Source organism: Linepithema humile, chromosome 1 (genome assembly GCF_040581485.1).
Source record: "Linepithema humile isolate Giens D197 chromosome 1, Lhum_UNIL_v1.0, whole genome shotgun sequence".
Classification (NCBI taxonomy): domain Eukaryota; kingdom Metazoa; phylum Arthropoda; class Insecta; order Hymenoptera; family Formicidae; genus Linepithema; species Linepithema humile.
Genome location: NC_090128.1, coordinates 28,484,476 through 28,497,964, shown reverse-complemented (window position 1 = coordinate 28,497,964; position 13,489 = coordinate 28,484,476). Strand labels below are relative to the sequence as shown.

General features: G+C 41.0%; 1 protein-coding gene across 1 annotated transcript in view; it reads right to left on the bottom strand.

Moving 5' to 3' along the window:
* Nucleotides 1-12,210, bottom strand: part of LOC105670172 (protein Fe65 homolog) — a 178,584-nt gene extending 166,374 nt beyond the window's left edge. Inside the window, exon 1 of the mRNA XM_067356309.1 lies at nucleotides 11,852-12,210. The gene's annotated coding sequence lies outside the window, so the exon portion shown is untranslated. The remainder of the gene's footprint in view (nucleotides 1-11,851) is intronic.
* Between the last annotated feature and the right edge of the window lie 1,279 nt (nucleotides 12,211-13,489).

Genomic DNA, 13,489 nt, shown 5'->3' with positions numbered 1-13,489 from the left:
TAACTTTTTGACGGTACTATAATTTTTTTTTTTATATAAATGCGAAAAACATCTCGAAAAAATGTCAAGAATTTTTTTAAATATCATACTACCATTTCGTAAAAAAAAAACTTTTAACAAATTAACATTTTTTACAAATCGCGATAAAATGGTGAATAAATAACATGTTCCATAATTTATGCGATATGCCTTTCGATGAAGAATTTCTAGCAGCTCCATCCTTCCTAGCCGTGACCTCGTAAGGTTCAAGGTCGGGTCAAAACGCGCGGAGGAGAGGGGAAAATGGACAGACACCGCACCAATATCCGAAGGCGCGGGGATGCAAGGATAGCCGAAGGGCGGAAACGCAGAATGTAAAAAGACTGGAGGATCGAAGAAGAAAATTTACACCCCGTGTATATTAAGAATATAAAATTCATCGGGCGTTCTTTGCGTGGGGAACGCGCGGTATAAAGATTTGATTAAAAAAGCGCAACGCGTAACATTTGAAATCTCGCATCGCGCGCCGTCGGTCCTTGCCCTTTTCTCTCCGCCGAATTTCCACGTGCGCGCGGCAGGCACGCCCTTCATCGACCGTTTCCTTTGCGAATTAAGCTCGGGATAAGGTAGTAGTGTCGAAAGGGCGGCGGAGAGTGGGAAAGTCAAGGGCAAGGGCGTGGGTGCGAAGCCGAGGAGAAAAGGAGGACACGGAGGAGGGCGGAACTCCAACGGACCATCGCGCGCGTTACCGTCGGAATAGTGGAACAGCTGGCTGGTAATATCTTTTTTTTATGTCGCCGCCCTGTATTGTCTACTCATGCAAATCGTTGTACAAGATGTCCTGAGCTTTGATAACTTTACTTTAAGACGCCGCAATAAGCCGGAGCAATCTTAGCTGACATCAGTCGAAAAGGAGGATTGACTTCGCAAAGACAGTTCTGAGGCACTTCGTGAAAAGTAATTGTCATAAAAAGTTTCTTTGATTTATCTGTACCTTTTTTGTATATTCCCATGTGGGAATTTTGTACATCAGACTAGTATTAGATACTGGCGAGATACAGATCCAGTACCGAAAAACGAGTTTTACGTTTCGGTACTGGCATAGTACAAAACCAGTATTAAAATAACAATGGTTTAGTACTAACCCATTATCTAAATCAGTATTGAATAATGGTACTGAAATGGTATACTGCCGGTAAATTTACGGTACTGTATCTGTACAAAAATTAGTAAAAGAAAATGTCAAATGTAAAGTACCGAGACGGTATACTGCCGGTAAATTCAAGGTACTGTGCCCGTACTGGAATTGGCAAAAAGAGAGCGTTGAATGCCAGTACCGAAATGGTACATTGCCGGTAGTTTTTTTTGTACTATACCTGTACAAAAATTAGTAAAAGAAATGTCAAATTACAGTACCGAAACGGTATACTGCCGGTAAATTCAAGGTACTGTGCCCGTACTGGAATTGGCAAAAGAAGAGCGTTGAATGCCAGTACCGAAATGGTACAATGCCGGTAAATTTTTTAGCACTAAAATTGGCAAAAGAAGAACATCGAATACTTAGTATACATCATAGGAGGCAGTGTCAAAGAGTATAACCGTTGTATATTTTAATGTGACAGAAAGTGAAACTATATTCTAGTCCAGTGCTCGGAATTAGTCTGAACATTTCAGCCGATTTCCGTGGTATACGCCTCCTTTCCTCTCTTTACCGCGCGCGCCGCAGCCGCTAGGGCCAGCGCTGCCGAGCGTTAGGAGCGGCACTATCTGATTAGGTTCTGTGAGTAGGTTCTTCTCCCTATTTATTAAAATTTTAAAAAATTTATTAAAATTTATTAAAAATAAATTTTTATTTTTAAATTTATTAAGTGGAAATATTTCAATAGATTTCTACGTCACCCATGAGGTACTAATACTGACACGTTTTTCAAAAAGTGGTTTCTATCTACATTATTGCATCAATTGTTCATTCTCATAAAAGGTCAAGAAAATCTAATTAAGAAAATCTCTTTTATATATTTTTTTTTTTTAAATTAAGAATTTATTTTTATCTTTAGTGGAATAGGTCTACGGGGGAAACTACTTTTAAAAAAACGCGTCAGCATTAGTATCTTATGGGTAACGTGGAAATCTATTGAAATATTTCCACTTAATAAATTTAAAAATAAAAAATTTATTTTTAATAAATTTTAATACATTTTTTTAAATTTTAATAAATAGGGAGAAGAACCCACTCATAATCAGATAGTGTCCTAACGCTTGACGCCGCTGGCCCTAGCGGCTGCGGCGCGCGCGGTAAGGAGAGGAAAGGAGGCGTATACCACGGAAATCGGCTGAAATGTTCAGACTAATTCCGAGCACTGTTCTAGTCCATTGCGTTATTAACAAAACGGATAAACTTAGTAAAAAAGAATTTAATAATCGAACGAGCTTACCGTGAAGTTCGATTGTAATTATGCTGTCTCGTCCGGATGGATATAATTGTAGTAGCGTTCCGCTGCGCTATCCTCAACAGGTTTTGAAGACAAATTCAAAAAGGGCGCCACCTGCCTGCACTCAGGCTGCGCCCCGTTGTCTTGACGATCATCATTAGTTCAAAGTCAACAAATCTGGAGAAAATGGGATAGAACAAAAAGAAAAAAGGGGGGAGGGATTCTCCATCCGGACGAGACAGCATAATTACAATCGAACTTCACGGTAAGCTCGTTCGATTATTAAATTATGCAAGGTCTTGTCCGGATGGATATAATTGTAGATATTCAAAGCACAGATTTGTTGTAGATTCCGTACGATGCAAAATAAAACATTGTTTATTTGGATTAAACTGACCATATATAAGTAAGAATAAATGCAAAGGTTGCGTACAAGTATAGATGTTTCACAAATAAAAAATGCATATGCCGTAAAATTTAAAAGACCTTAAGTACTACTCAAGACTGTGTCCTGAAACGAAGCGCCCTTAAGAAGCGGGCGATTATAAAAGCGAGCAAAGATGTCCGAGGAACTGCTCCAGCCAGCCGTACGCCTGATCTCGTCCACACTAACACCTCTACTAGCGGCGAGGGAAGTTGAAGCGTGACGAGTAGAGTGTGCGGAAAAGATACTAGTATCAATTCCGGCTGAGCCTAGCAACTCCTTAACCCAGCGAGCTAATGTCTGAGCTGTCACAGGCCTATGCGGGGTCCGAAGAGAAATGAAAAGAGCTGTACAGCTTTCACTGCGCAAGGCGGATGTGAATTGCAGATAAAACTTCAACAGAGAAAAAATACAGAGCTCTGGCCTACTTTGGAAGGGCCTAAATGAGAGCAAAGGAGATCTGCCGATTCCCGAGGTCTTTAAACGCAAAGGGATTTTAATGATTAAGGAGTCTGCGAAATGAATATTAGAGATCTGGATGGCTGCAAGCGTCTGCATCCTCTGCGCGGTAGTGAGAGCAAGAAGTGTGATGAGCTTTCTAGATAAACATTCTAGAGAAAGGCTTTCGTGGGGATATAGAGAGGCCAGATAGTTAAGAACTGGAGCTGGATCCCAGACGTAGTCGTAGCGAGGGCGTTGAGGTTTCAAGGCCGCAACTCCTCGAAAGAATCTCTTAACGAGAGGGTGAGAGCCTACCTCATTCGTCGAAATCAGCGATATAGCTGAACGGTATGAGTTTAGGGTGGCGTAGGATCCTACCCCTAAAAGCTGGGATGATAAAAAATCCAAGAAGACCGGTACTGACGGAGTGAAACAGATGATGTCCTTTTCTTTGCAGAAATTCCACCAAAGCTTGATAGGTTTTGCATATTGGGCTATAGTAGCCTCGGAAAGAGAAGCAAGCATTGTAGCTATTGCCTGGGATGGGGTTCCTCTGTAGGCAAAGGCCTGCCGGATAGCTTCGCGGCAACCAGGGTAATCCTGTCCCAGGCTGGGTGAAATTGCCTGAAAGGAGATGACAACATATTAATGTTGGGTTTGAAGCAGATAGGACGACTGACCCTAATGCGATTAAATAAAGGGAACCATGGTTGGGCTGGCCACCACGGCACGACAACCACCCCCTCAGCTTCGTCGGAGATAATTTTGCGTAGAACCTTTAAAATCAAGATAAAAGGGGGAAATGCATAGAAATAAAAATCACCCCAGTGTAACGAAAAGGCGTCAACTGCCTCTGCGAGAGGATCTGGAAGCCAAGAGACAAATCTAGAGCATTTGTTATTGATAGATGATGCAAATAAGTCGATATCGAACTGCCCGAAACGATGATTGATTATAGTAAAAAATCGATTTTCTAAAGTCCATTCAGTCCCCTCGGAGATTACCCTAGACTCGGCATCTGCCTCGCAATTTTGGGCTGAAGGAATGTAAGCAGCATAGATAAAGATATTCCGGTCTGCACACCAAGTCCAAATTTCCCTAGCTAAACTGGATAAAAGTGGAAATCTTATGGAGCCCATGCGATTGATGTAAGACAAAGCTGTAGAGTTATCTACTCTGAGAAGAATGCTGGAGTTTGAAAGCTGCGCCGCAAAACACCGAAGAGCGTGGAAAACGGCTAGAAGTTCCACAATCGATGGAAAAGGTCAGCCAGGATTTTGGCACCATCGTTAACTTTAGCCACTGCTGAACGGACCTCCGGGGTGAGAGATGATTGATTGGTCGGGCAGAGAAAATCTGAAATAGCCTCGCCAAGGGCGCAAAGGGCTCTGCCAAGCTGTTCTTGATTTTTGCGGGCAAAATCATCCCTCTTGATAACAGAATTCCCTTTGAGAGCCACACTGCATTCTTGATTTAATGCGGGGGCTTTGAGAAACGTCGCTGTTTCTGGGGGAGAGTATTTTTTAAAAAGTAGTTCACGTTGATCCGTGACTAGGCCAGAACGCGCGAGATCCTGCCACGTCTGGGTTACCATCTCGTTCCAGACAGAAACTTTCTCAATGTCTCGCTCTCCAAACAATTGTTTGGCCAGAGAGTCGGCGGTGACCTCGCCGGAGACAGAGATATCCGGGAGTGAGCTAGGCTGAAGCAAACCATGCTCAGGGCCTGCGGGGGGTAACTCCTCCTCACCTGCATCACTTACCACTGCAATAGACGTACGAAGTTGATGAGACTGTCTAGGAACGCAGGTTGTGTCGTCATGCCGCCTGTATTTCGCAAATACAGATCCAGCAGTATTCATACACACCTGATGGGTCCGCTGGCACCAGGGGTGCCTCGAGACTGATATCCGAGTTAGATCTCGAAAGAATGCGTGACCCTTAAATCATCTGCGGGGACGCAGAGACAATAGGTTGTTGCGGGGAGGGGCGACGGGGTGCCCTAACCTCACTTTGTGAGAGGATGTCAATTAGGCGTGACATTTTTTCCTCCAAACCCGCAATCTTATCTGCAGACGGTGACCTCCTTCTCTTTCTGGATCTGTGAGACGTCTTTCCCATCTCTGAAAAAGCAAGAAATCACACTATTAAGAACTAAGAAAAAAGTACGAGTTGAGGAATCGCACAACAGGAAAACAATGATGATCGTCAAGACAACGGGGCGCAGCCTGAGTGCAGGCAGGTGGCGCCCTTTTTGAATTTGTCTTCAAAACCTGTTGAGGATAGCGCAGCGGAACGCTACTACAATTATATCCATCCGGACGAGACCTTGCATAATTATATTTCTTTACGAAAAAGGAGAGCCTTGAATAATTGGCCGAGAAACGGAGTAATAACAGTTATTGTGAGTGATAATTCTGTTATTTATCATTTTTACTAGTTGTTAAATTCTCTCTTTTTTTTTGTATTATAGAAAATAATTTTTTAATTGCAATTATATCAATTTCATAACTCATAATTACAGCTATATCCAGTGGTAAACATTGAATAGAAAATGCTAAAAAAGAAGTAATTTTACACCAAAAAATATCAAGATTTAAAGAAACTAAAGACTATATCATCATCATCGTTATTATCAAGATGAAATGAATCCAGTTTCTGCTTTAAAACAAATTATTGAACTTACATTACCGATATCTATATTAGATGATTTTAATATTTTGGATGCTTCAATGGACGTTGAGGTCTTGGTAATTAATTTTTTTAGATTGTTTTAATATTTTATTTAATAAATAAAATATTTTATATTAATTATTAATTAATATATTTTATAATGTAATTAATTTATTTTATATGTGTATAATAAATAATTCTAATAATAATACTGTAATTTAATTTAATTATCGCACACAAAATTGATACTAATTATTGGAAATTGATACTGATCTTAAATATTGTTACAGTATTGAGAATCAGTATTGATTTTTGATACTATAATAGTATTTGAAAACAGAACAGATATTTAATACTGTTACTGTATTGGGGATTGGTATTGATTTTTAGTACTATTATGTTGAGAATCGGTACTGATTTAATACCGTAACAATAATGGAAATCGGTACCGTAACAATAATAAAAATCGGTACTGCAGCAATACTGGAATTCTGTACCAAAGTAGTACTGTAATTCGAGTCTTGGCCCAATTCTATCATCCCAGTATTTCTCCAGTATCACATCAGTACTGGCATCTAGTAACGCGCCAATACTCAGTACCAGAAATCGGTACTGGGCCATTATCTCGCCGGTAGTCATTTCCCACATGGGTTATTAATTCACTAAATGTACACGAGAGATCAATTGCCCAGAAAAAAATGTCACGCTTCGTGTTTGTGTGATATAAGTGAAATATTTCATACGCGACGTCTTAAATGAAGTGGCGGCGACGTTCGCAAAATATGCACACGATTCGTGTCTGAGATAAGGAGTTTCTTTCCCGGTTGAAATTTCAGATAAGGCAATGCCCTCGAAGTCAACCGACAATGGCGAGCCGCCGGAAAAAGAGGGTGAGAACGAAATGCTAGCGTTTCAGCGCCTCTGTTTTCTCTCCCATTTGTTTTTTGTTCGGCCCGTCGTTTTTGCTAAAGGAATAAGCCTGTAAATTTTGCGAATTCCGAGAAGGCGAGTCTCGCAGCGGTCGCCATAAATTCAGCTCCCGTCGCGACTCAACGGGAGGTTGCGTTACGGCACCCCCTTTATACAACCCTACTTAGCGATTAACCCATGACACAGAGCGAGTTAAATATTTACTTTAATCGACGTTAATCAGCTATAAAAGGATTTGCTAATCCATGTCCGGACCCGTGGCGATTTATTGCGATAATAAAACTTACGACAAATTAATTACTCCTACATTTGTTTTCGTAACGACAGATTTATTTGTCACGAGAACATGTTTTAAGACGTGTTTCCCTTTATTATGAATTATAAATCAATTAAAAATGAAATTAAATTAAATTAAAATAATAACAAATCTTGTTTTGCTGAAAAGTTATTCTGCTGCATGTTTTTACCGGATCAAATGTGCGTCGATAGTCTGTACCGGTTTTCAACACAAATAATATGATCACACGATAGCTATAAACCTTAATTCGTTTTTACCCCATTTGACGCGTAAAATGGTGACATGTCATAAACGGCTGTAATTAAAACCGCACATCAAGCCGTTTATTGTCATTTTTAAACCGGAATACAACACATCGGGGAGTTTTAAATCGGTGGATTAATTACGCGCATATTACCATGTAACGACATCACAAAGAAATATATCAATAAAAAGCCGCGCCGAAACGCAAACAAAAATTTTCCCGAAAATGATACAAAATTACACATTCCTGTCATCGCGAAACTTTCGTATAAATTCTTTTCTCGTAAACACGTCCTGAATTTAATTTGTAAAGCTACAAAATTCTATTTAATGTTGGAATTAATGCACTGAAAGCCCGTAAAAGCCGGAATATGGCTGCACATATTGAAGCAACAAGATAAATGAAGGAAAGAAGGGAAGCAAAAATATTATGGAAAATAAAACTGGAATGCAATTAATGAAGAGAATATGGCGGAAGCCCAGTCGGTATGGGGAACTTTATAGTTTTCTCTTAATTAGGTCGTGTCAACCTTGGCTGCACGAACGTGGATCCACTCTTCGTGACCCGCATATACCACTTTGGCTTTGCCCCGCGAATTAACTGAGAAAGGAAGGACACGGCGGAACGTATTCTTCCTTCTAGCTTCAAAGGCTCCGTGTTCGAAGTGTAAAATGAGATCTGGCGAGCGGAAAGGATTGCCTTGGGATTTTTCCAAGTTAATATCCATCCACTTTTATTCGTGCAATAAAAAGCAAAAAGATTATTTTAAAAATATATATATATATTATAAAAACATATTTGTGAATCGACAAAATTCCCATTTATTTTCAATACATAAATTATTATTATTACCAATCAATAATAATTTTATCAATTTGTTTTCAAAAATTGAACTGAATGATAAATAATTTGAATAATTGTTGGCAATCGATGATAGAGCAAAGAGCGAATGTGATGTCAACGACCGAACATGTCGAGAGAAATTTGCCGGATATCCGTTTTTTTTTCTTATCGGACATCTTAATTAGATTATAGAGAGGCGTTTGTCGCTGTAGTGAGAATGCCGAGGTGATAGCGAGCAAAAACGGTGAGAGTAGGAAGAATTCCATCTGTCGAACTTATAAACGATCGCCCTCCGCCCCGATTTCATTTCACGAGCCGTCGCACAACTAGACGCCTCTCTTCCTCCCCCGTCGCCCCTCATAATTGTCATAACTTCCTGCATTTTCTCGCCGTTTTATCACCGCTCGTACATCTTTCTCTCTCTTTACCGATTTCTCATTCGTTCTCTCCGCTTGCTGCTTACAGAAGGGAACGAGGACGACTTTCCGGCCATTCAGGAAGGCATTAGCAATAAATTATAGAGGCACGTCGAGAAATGATAAAATATTCGCGTGCTCACCGTATCATTGATGGCTGCAGTATTATGTCTTCAATTTTCGCGTAATTCACGGCGAAATGATTCACTTAGCGCATCGGACGGTTTCATTTATTTTAAATTAATATTGCACAGGAAAATTTCAACAAATATAAATAGAATTTTTCGCCATTAAGGCGCGTGCATTTCTCAACTTTGTCAGAAGCATTTTATATTCACTTTGCTAATGACATCTTCGGCTCAAAGGCGAAGATGCAAAAGACGAGACTGTCGCAAAGCGCCGACATTCGGCGATGCGCGGCGCGAAAACGAGACAAAAGACCGGTTTGACCCGTGAATCAATCAAAGAGCGCATTCACGATCCACTGGTGGCCTCGAGCATACACAGACCTCCTTCGTTCATACCGAGTCTCGCTTCAAGTCCTCCCCCATACGTCGAGAAGCCGAAACGAAATTCAGGAAACGACGGCGAGACGCGCGGGACGGGAAGAGCCCGTCGAACAGAGGATGATCCCGGGTTAAGGTCAGACCGCGGAACCGATTCAGTGCCGTATTACAGTAACCGACGTTTTCTCGGCTCGAAGCAACTAGACGGAGAAGGCGCAGACGGCGAGAAAGAACCGGGAGAGAAGAGAGAGAGTATTGACGTTGCGCCGCTTTTAAATATTGCATCCAAGTCACGTTCCGGGACCGTATCCTCGACCCCCTTTCCCCCTTCCGCCCCTGTACACCTACCGCCATCCCCCGACATCCCCCGCGTCAGCCGAGCACCGGGACCGAACGTCGCATAACTACCGCAAGGTTTCCAAGGAGACAAAGAAAAAAGCAACATAGATGCGACGGCGAAGGACGCGGCAGAACGACGAAGATGAAATGACAAAAGAAAAACATTCGCCAAGGCTATCCACCCACCTCTTGGTGCGGAAGGCAGACGCGGGGGAAAAATAATAATGCATGGGTGTCCCGACGTATCTGCGCGAGACACGCGTTCCACGCTTTGAAAAAAATGAGAACGAAGAAAATAGAGAGTGCGGAGAGGCCAGGCGAGAAAGGGGAGATCGCTTTTCGTCGGCTTTTGTTCTCATTTTCGCCCCCGTATTCCTTTCTCTCGCTGCTTATTCCCGGTTTCGCGCGTTTTGCAAATGATCTATTTACTTCGAGTCTGCGGTTTTGTAACTTGCCGCTTCTCCGACAAGAATTTCAAAGGTATGAATGGAGTAACCGAGAAGATCCGAATAGCTCGAAGCTGGGAAAGGCACAAGGCGACGGAATTGTTAAGAACGCGATGGATGATTATTTGTTTGCTCGCATAATAAAGATTTCGTTGAATCAAAAATTTCAAAAATGTGTTAAAATTAATCACATAATTATCACATAAATTACTATTTCCTCGAAAGTAGCATAGAGAAAATTTTGATTTATGAATAACTCGCACCCATTCTCTCTTTTCTCAGCCAAGAAGATTTCACTATTAAGATAGCGCGTGCTACGAGGAGAGTCTAAAGGATTAAAAGCTCATCGACAAAAAGGGAGGAAGCGAGACACGTGTTTCCTATCGATCCGATTGTTCAGTCCACGAGCGATATAGGAAATCCCAGAGCTTTAAGCGAGAAACGTAAGAAAAGGCGGAAACTACGCGCTGAGGGTCTTTCTTCTGCTGTCCGCGTCTGTCCCTCGCGCGTAATTCTTACATATTACACGAGATCGATCTTCGGATCGAAGCGCGCATGATTTATCTTCCATCCGTCACGAGTACGTCTGTGCTATATTCGCGAAAACTACTGCGGGAACTTTGGCGTATCGACCTGCCGTAAAGAAAATATATAAAATTTTATGTCCTCCACTCCGATCGGGTGCCGTTCGACTTCTCGCTCGTGCATTTCTCATGCATTCCTACGGACGGTAGTCGAGGACTAATTGACATTGAATTGCATTACGAATGAGACTGACAGTGATAATCTATTTCTCACGTAGAATTCATTTTTGTATCTTAATTTGTACGATTATAAAAATCATATGAGATGGACGTATGAGTAAAATTGCAAAGATCAGTAAAAAAAAATATTTTACGCACTAGAAATAGTAATTTTCAGTGAATGGTAGTTAGTTAACGTACTCGCTTCATGTCCGTTGCGTGTTACTTTTAATATTAGTCACGGTTACAGGTTAGCTTTTATACGAGTGCGGGTGTTTCGAAAAAGCGACAAAAAGGAGTAAAAAGCTGGATAACTTTATAGGTCAGATCGTAACGGCCGACAGGTTGATGGGCGCGAATTCTCATCACGTAGAAAAAGAAAAAGCGCTCCGTGCTTATCAGCGGTGCGCGAGAACAATAGACGAGAATTACCTCTCACAATAACCGGAGCACACTTATCGCTCTATAGCCAGAAAAAACTCTACCAAAAAGCATTAAACTCGCACCGGCAGCTTCGAAAGCGCGAATGCGGAGAATATGAAATTTTTATTGTCAAGAGAGACAGCTGTCGGCAATCGATGAATTTGTTATAAGACATTTGAATATGTGAACATAGATATATTCACAATATCATAAAATCCAATCAAATAAAGGCAGTCAAAATGGATTATCACGGTGCTTTCAATATCGATAGAAAACAATTATGTCACTTTCAACTAAAGCTATAATAGCAATTTTCATAAAAACTTATTTGTGAATTCAGCTCTAATTTGTCCTAATGTGTCCTAATTTGTAACCTATATTTATGTAATCAACTTATCTTTCATAATCTACATTCTATGCAAAATGCAGCAAACTGAAGTTTGAAGCGAGTTCTCTCGTACAGAAATATCATAAAAATAAATAGCACATGACGCCGTATTAAATCCAAATGCCAGGGATCACATTATATTGCGTATAATAGCGTGTAATATGAAAATTGAAGGGGTTAATCGAGTTCCACCCCTGGTGCAAATACTCGCAAAAGTGTCATCGATGACATTGGTTAAATGTCATTTTACGAACCCCTGGATAACTTCTTTGTTCTTTTTCGCAGAGCACGAATTCGCGAAATAATATAGCGATAAAAAGTACTTACAGCAAAGTCCAAATCGTTTCCACCCTCGAGGACTCCCGCGAGCAGCCTGGAGCCAGCTGGCTTCTCCCCTTGTACTTCTCTCTTTCTCTCTTGCACCCTCTCGGTCCTCACTGTCCTCGCGTTGCACCTGGTTGCAACGAACCTTCCGGAACAAGGATAACGCGCGTACTGCGCCGTGGAAACGAGAAGGGAAAACGATATAACGCAGCGCGCCACGGAAACACACACGTCACGCGAGCACGAACGGGTGGTGCGCGAGGGTGGTTAGGTTAGAAACGCTGTGGTGTCTCGGAGTGCCGTGCACAGAGAGCGTCTAGTTCGCGTCGAGGGCGTCGCGGCGCTGCCAAGCGACAACGCCGCCGCGTTCCAGCAACCCGCTACGTTCTTCTCTCTCTCGCGCGCGCGCAACCCTCCATTGGTTGGCGGTGGCGGCAACCTCTTGTCCCCACCAGAGGATGTTCAGTATCGTCAATGCGCACGTGGGCACCCTAAACGTCATTCTTTTCGTCCGCGTTCTGTAAGAAATAAAAAGATCCGATGAATGAAACATTAATTATTTTTTTTTGCTTATACATATTTCTAGCTTTTTTTCTAAACACTTAAAAAAATAATTGCTATTAAAAATGCAAGAGAGTAAAGAATACTAAAAATATACTTGTAAAAATCTTTATTTTTTGCTGTTTAATTTATTTGTGTTTCTATTTATTCAAATATTGTTGCATTTATACAAAGATAAAGCAATTTAGATTTAATTTAGGAGGATTTTATCTTTTAATTAATTGATGTTTTATATTATAGAATATTCTGCAATAGAATCTGTGAGCTGAGTTCTTAGGAACTCTGATCCCTGATCAAAAGAAATATACTGCGTAAAGTTACGTAACGATAACTTTTGAAGAGGCTGCGAATTTAGCCTATAAATTACGCAGCCTTGTGCATTAATCAGCGTCTAGAAAGTTGTTTTAGCATCCCTTCACTGCTGTCTGGCTTACGATGTGTACACGCGTTTTCACTTTTCACACCCGATAATGATAATTAGAGTAAGTTCCCGATTTTCTCCACGCTGCGCTCTTTTGAATAATAAACGCAATGGACGCTTGCTCATCAAGTTTCTGAGCTGATTGTACTTTAATGTTTGCGAAAACATGAGCATCTCGACACGGCAATGAATAATTACTGAGAAAATTATTTGTTTCGCATTAATAATAAAGCTACTTAACAATGACTAATAATACAATAATAGCATTTATTAATAAAATTAAGCTATTTGCTTTAACAATTCAGTTTTTTTTTGTAATTAAGTGTTGAAAACTTTAATTGAAAGTTGCTAAAATCAAGAAATAAAAGATAATTGCACCAAATTGCAACGTATCCAACGTTTAACAAGCGACGGGCAAAGTGATTGGAAAATCGGAAAACTCACTGTGGATTGACGAGGCGTTTTGCCAGGTGATCGAAGACTCGTTAACGATCGTAATAGACAATGGCTTCAGAAAGCGTGACAAGAGCCGCGTGTGTAATTGTGTACTTGCCAGAAGGGAGGGTTACAAAAGTGAATTGCTGGGTCGAGCCACGCGCTACTACGACAAGCGTGCAAAAATCAATACCAACAGAGACCTGTCCTGAAATTGCTGTATC